The sequence below is a fragment of the Drosophila yakuba genome, chromosome 2L (genome assembly GCF_016746365.2).
Source record: "Drosophila yakuba strain Tai18E2 chromosome 2L, Prin_Dyak_Tai18E2_2.1, whole genome shotgun sequence".
Classification (NCBI taxonomy): Eukaryota; Metazoa; Arthropoda; class Insecta; order Diptera; family Drosophilidae; genus Drosophila; species Drosophila yakuba.
The window spans coordinates 21,218,651-21,225,366 of record NC_052527.2 but is presented as its reverse complement, the minus strand read 5'-3'; the positions used below and the strand labels follow the sequence as shown (position 1 = coordinate 21,225,366).

General features: G+C 42.9%; 1 pseudogene; it reads right to left on the bottom strand.

The window, feature by feature from the left end:
* Positions 1-2,676: 2,676 nt before the first annotated feature.
* LOC122319448 lies at positions 2,677-6,498 on the bottom strand (annotated as a pseudogene).
* Between the last annotated feature and the right edge of the window lie 218 nt (positions 6,499-6,716).

Genomic DNA, 6,716 nt, shown 5'->3' with positions numbered 1-6,716 from the left:
AAACAAGAGAGAACGCTATAGTCGAGTTCCCCGACTATCTGATACCCGTTACTCAGCTAGTGTAAGTGCGAAGGACAGTTTTTGGCGGTTTGTGGGCGTTAGAGTGGGCGTGGCCGAAAGTTTTTTGGCAAATAGATAGAAATTTATAAGACTAATACAAAAATGAAAAAATATCAAAACATTTTTCAAAAGTGTGGGCGTGGCAGCTTTGGGCGGTTTGTGGGCGTTAGAGTGGGCGTGGCAAAAAGTTTTTTTGCAAATCGATAGAAATTTACAAGACCAATACAAAAATGAAAAAATATTAAAACATTTTTTAAAAGTGTGGGCGTGGCAGTTTTGGGCGGTTTGTGGGCGTTAGAGTGGGCGTGGCAGCATGATTCGACAAACTTGCGCTGCGTCTATGTCCCTGGAGTCTGCATTCCTAATCTCAACTTTCTAGCTTTTGTAGTTCCTGAGATCTCGACGTTCATACGGACGGACAGACGGACATGGCCAAATCGACTCGGTTATTGATCCTGATTAAGAATATATATACTTTATATGGTCGGAAACGCTTCCTTCTGCCTGTTACATACTTTTCAACGAATCTAGTATACCCTTTTACTCTACAAGTAACGGGTATAATTAATAAAAGTGCATTAACACTAACGAATTTGAGAGAACGAAGGAGAAGAGAAACTGGCGTGCGACAATTCGACGAAGCAAAACTGGAGCAAATTCTGGATCTTTTTTCGACAAAGAAGAGACCCTTTGAAAGAATATTTAAGCGACGGTTGCAACGACGACGCAAGTGCAACGGTGAGGCTAGTAGAAAGTCTTTCGACGTGCACATGAAAGTTCTTGGGCATTTTGAAGACGTGTCGAAACAAGAATTTTTCGTGGTGAAATTCCGTATTGAAGAGCGGATAGAGCTGGCGAAAGAAACGACGAATTTCAAAGCAACGACAAAGAGAGGATAACGACAACGAGAGGATAACGACAACGGCAACGACAAACCAAATAAAGAAGGAAACAGTAAAGGAGTAGAGGAGATCATACGACGCAAAAACAAGAGAAGCATCGACGGCGTGAGAAGGATCAAGCGTGCAACAAAATACGTGCATTTCGACGGGAACGACAAAGAAATAAAAACAGCAGCAGAGACGCAAATAGGGGCAAAACTTGGAGCTGGCAATATTGCAACAACTAGTTTTGCACAGCGACGAGTATATGAGTACATATTTTTGAAGAAAACGACGAAATAACGAAGAGAAGGAGCAGAGACGGCGACGTAAGAGCAATCGACGACGTGATCCGTAACGCAATACGGAGCGAGGTAACGGCGAAGACGAATTTCGCAACGCAGAAGAACTTAAATACGACGACATTGAAGAGACGAGAAGTGCGGCGGAAGAGAGTCGTAACAACTGGTTGGGTGAGCGAGAGGTTGCGCATTTAAAAAATTGGTTTTAAAATTTGTTTAACATTGTTTAATATTTTTGAATTCATTGTTTAACATTTAAATTAATTTGTAAACGGCTCACGCACTAACATGGATGCTAGACAAATTCTCGAATTGACCGTGCCTTTTTTAAAAGCAAAATTAACGGAATTGGGTTTGGATACCAATGGGCGAAAGAGCGCTTTGCAGGACAGATTATTTGAACACTATGGCACAGATGCGGGCGGTGAGGATGAGGATGCAGTATGTGTTTCGGGTTCATCTAATTATCAAGATGTTAGTCACCACGTAGGCTCGAGATTTACTCTACGCGATGTCCAAGACAGCATTTCATAATTTTCTTGCTCAGACCACGAAGACGTCAATCATTGGTTGTCTGAGTTCGAAGACGTTGCAGTAACCGTAGGCTGGGACAATTTGCAAAGATTTATCTATGGTAAACAACTTTTGACCGGAGCCGCCAAGCTTTATATCAAAAGCACAAACCGAATTAGAGGGTGGGTCGAGTTACAGCGCGAGTTAAGTCGTGGTCCGGTTTAAGTTGTGATATATTCCTGAAGTTTAAGCTTTGATGTAAAGAATAATAACAACCTTCTGGTTCTGTTTCTCGATCAAGAGTGATTTTGTATTTCATTTCAGTTTTATATGTTGGCTACAATTCGAGTGCTGTTTTGTTTACGCTGCATTCTTGGGCGGATGCCCCGACTCCAGTCCGCGGGTTCGGCGGAATCCTCTGTTGGCGATCTGCTGCTGCCCCGGTGCTGACTCTGCTGGTTCTGTTCCGGGTTGAGTGCCTTTAGTTTAGGCTTTTACCCGTGGGGGTTTCGGGGAAGGTGAGGGCAAGCTTATGCCGTCACCGATAACTCCTCCCCCCTCAAGACGGAACGAAGGCCCCAACGAAGGTATGGCTGGAGTTCCAGTGGCTGGCAGGGAAGTAGTTGCGTAGATAATCTTGTCTTTCCTCCAGATCCATGCGGCGATTGCTAGTACGATAGAGCTTGCGATCAATATACATATCGTTGTTAAGTGGTCCGCCGCTTTGCTCTGCATGGTGTTGATAGTCCACTTGGTTTTGAGCGTACTGAGGTGCAGTTGTTGAAGGTTGATGGGTTCTATGGCTGGCATGGTTTTAACGTCGATGGTTTTCGTTGAGGATAACCAGGAGTCCTTCTATGGGGCTGTAGATCCGTGTCTGGGTTATGGTTTCCACTACGGTACATGTCGCTGTCTTGTTGGCTAGCAGGTTATGGATGCATTCCGGGTTGTCGGGGTCGGTGGGGGTTTCGCAAACTGATAAATCATTAACTCTAATACAATTTGTGTTTAGTGTTTTAAGTTCTATTCTATCCTCTAAAATAAATTTTGGTAGGTTTACAATTTCCGTCCCGTTGAACGGTATGGTTACAATTTGGTACAGTGTGTAATTATTTGGAGTCAAAATTGGTATTTTAATTTCAAAAACAATTGTTTTCTTTTCTGTGCTAGTTTCGAGTGATAGTAGGTTGTAAACTTCGTAGTCTGCCTTTATCTTAATGTTTTGATCTGTTAATGTCATTTTGATTTTTTGTATCTCAGCATTATCTAAGATGTATTTGGGAACAATATTTGAGTTTTGAGTTAGGCTTTCTGCTATACCTGCCAAATGTGTGTAGTTAAGTTAATATTGATTCTAGTCAAAAATATATTCAATTCTGCATTTTGGAGTCCTGTATCTATTTCCTTAGATATCCTATTCTGATTAAAATTGATGAAATTATTTATGACCTCCTGCTCTTTGTTTATGTGGTCTGTGATTTCCGTGAACCTTATTAATGTTTCGTTCTTAAATTGCGCGGTATTTTCCGCGTTCCTCCCCAATTGTTTTAATTCGGAATTAATTTTTTCCTCGTCAGTGGCATCCATGTTGCCGCTGATCGTTTTGATTATTGTCCCTAGTCCGTTAATGAGTCCTCTCCTAGGTCTGCTATTACTTTCGCTAGGTAGTAGTAAAGTTAATTTCTGTTCTATCTGATTAAGTTTCCTAAGTAATAGTGTTCTTATTTCGACGATTCCCAGCATTTCTTTTTCTACCGTTGAGTAACGGGTTTCGGCTTCGTTAAGGGTCCTGCTCGCGAAGCAGATTGGTCTGTCGCAGGATTTTGGTCCTTGTGACAGCACTGCTCCCAATGCGACGTTACTCGCGTCTGTTGTTAAGGTGAAGGGCATGGTGAAGTCTGGGTGCTTCAAAATGGGGTCGTTTATAAGGAGAGTTTTGCAAAATTCGAAGGCTTCACGGAATTCGTTGTCGATTATTACCGACTTCCCTCCTTTTAGTTGTCTGGTTAGTGGTTTAGTAATTCGCGCGAAGTCTTTTACAAATTTCCTGTAATAGCCTATAAGTCCCAGGAAAGACTTAATTTGCCGACGGGTCTTGGGACAGGGAAATCCTTTTATAGCTATTACTTTATTAGGGTTTGGTTTGATACCCTCCTGGGTGACCACGTGACCCAGGAAGTCTATTTCTTTTCGTAGGAAGTTCGACTTGGTGATTTGAATTTTTAGATTGGCCGTACGGAGTTTTGTGAAGACTAATTCGATATCCCCCAAATGTTTTTGTAATGAAGTGGAGAATATTATGATGTCGTCTAGATAGACTAGGCATATGTATATTTCCGATTAGTGAACCTAGGACATTGTCCATAACACGCTGAAATGTGGCGGGGGCGTTCTTTAGACCGAAGGGCATTCTAGTAAATTCGTAATGGCCGTTTTCGACCGAGAATGCTGTTTTAGCCCTGTCTTCGGAGTTCATCTGGATTTGATGGAACCCACTTGCCAGGTCCAAGGTAGTGAAATACGTGGCACGGCCTAAACTATCGAGAATTTCGTTGATGCTGAGAATGGGGTATCGATCGGCGATGGTTTTTTTATTCAGTTTCCTGAAATCTATGACCAGTCGCCATTTCTTATTGCCATCCGAGTCGGTTTTCTTGGGTACTACCCAGACAGGTGCGCCCCAAGGTGAGTGGCTATTTCGGATTATATCCTGTTCTAGCATCTTTTTTATTTGGCTCCGTACCTCCTCTTTATGTATGTAAGGATACCTGTATGTTTTCACGTGTACCGGCATATCGTATGTTGTTGGTATAGAGTGTTTGACGGCATTCGAAAAGGTGAGAATCTCCTTCTCATCGTAGAACAGCTCCCGGAACTTGTTGCAGACGAGGAGGAGTTCCTTTTTCTCTTCCGAGTTTAGGTGTTCCGTCCGGATGTGGTCGATTGGTTGTATGTATTTTTCATTGGGGTTGGGCCCCAGTGTCATGCTGTAGATTTGGTTGTATTCGTCTTCATTATACGGTGTAACTTCTATTGGTTGGTCTAAGCAGAGTGTCCGTTCGTCGTGAGAGTTGTTAGTTACCTCAAAGTAACTGTGTCCGTCGATAGCTGTGTAGAGGCCCCCCGTGATGGTAAGGTTGTTACTAATACCCACTGCATTGACGGAAAAATGTCCCTTGTTAATGTCTACGACAGTCTGACGCGAGATCTGCTGTGGGGTGGAATGTGCAATTCCTGTGTACCCCTGTTAGTTCGTGTTATTATTGGAATTGAGGCAGATTGTGTCTTGAGGGTTAAATTCTCAATATCAATCTTTGCCTTATTTTGAGTTAGGAAGTCTATACCGAGGAGCCCGTTGAAAAAGGGGTGGAATTTGAAGAGCAGGAGGTTCATGACTCCTTGCTCCTCGAACTCCCTCGGTATAGGTAGTGTCGTTGCTTTTCTTAGTGTACACCTGTCCAAGACATTGGTTATTTTTACGTCCTGGTCAAGTGTCCGCGTCAATTCTTGGGGAATAATGTCCGGGTCGATAAATGAGTAAGATGACCCGGTGTCAATAGGGATTTTAGGAGTTTGGGGGTCAAAAAGAGTTAGTGTTACATAGGGAAGGGCAGAGCCAGGAGTTTTGTTACTTAAGTAACCGACTTGTCGGTCGAGGCTCCTTGTTGAAAATTTACGCTGTCATCAATGTTATTGAAGTTGGCGGGGGCCCTTTAGGGGGATCTGTTACGCCGACCCGAGTTATTTGATTGCGGGTCGCGTGATCCATCCCTGGAGTTGTTACGCCCCCTATTACTGTAGTTCCGGGACTCCTCTTGTCGGAAAGGGTTATTACTCCTATAGTCCTGCCTATAATTGTTCGAGGGGTAATTGCGGTTACGCTCAAAGCGTCCGCCTGATCTATTTTGATAAGACCTGTTACGGTCGAAGCTGTTACTATTACTATAGTTGTTATCCCTATTTTGTCTTTGGTACATGAAACTTTGTTCCACCTGGCACCATTCGTGGGCTTGCTCAATGGTCGACGGCCCTTTAGCCCGAATGACTGTCCTGAGCGGGTCGCGGAGCCCGACTAAAAAGGCATTTAGGCAAATGCCATCATAGAGGGCTCTTTTTGATTTCGCACTGACCCCCTGTTCTGAATTAGTTGGCAGTGTAAGTAGTTCGCTCCTGAGCCTGGTAATTTCGTAAAAAAGCTTCCCGAAGGAGAGACTGTTTGGTTGGTTCTGTATTTCAGATATTAGTATGGGTTCCGTCTTTTTGCATGCGTACATGCGTTTTAGGTTGTCGCGAATGCTATCCCATTCCAGCTTAGTATCCAGCATATTTAAAGTTTCGTCCGCTTTCCCTATTATCTTGTTCCTCAACGTACGCAGCAATAGCTGCCCGTAAGGTGTTTGGTCAGTTCCTCTAATTAACATAATGACCTCCTCCACGCTTACAATGAACTTCTGTAGGGTCCCCGGGGTCCCATCGAAAGTCGGTAGTTGTTTAACAAATGCTAAAATATCTTTCGGATTTAATGTAGTGGTCAGAGTAGTATTAATTGAAGTATTCAGGACAGTGCTCAGATTCCCTATACTATTCGAACCGCCGGGGATCGGGCTGGTGGTTCTAAAACCGCGGGTGGCGTGTCCCGAATCCATGGCTATTAATTCTTCCTCCCTAATCTCTGGTAGGCTACCGCTACTCCTGAGACCTAGCCTGGACCTCGTTTTGTCCACTATTGTCCTCTTTGACATTTAGGTTACGGAACCCCTTTTATTCGCAAGTAAAAATTCGCGTAAGTATAACGTTAAGATATTCGGCCTATTTCTTTTTTTTATTTTCCCTTTTTCATTTTTCCTATCTATATTTGACGATATTTGGTTATCTGTATATTGATATATTATATTATTAGAGTATAAAAAATGTGTATGTGTAATAGTATGAGAAAAAATATATATATATGTATTTGTGT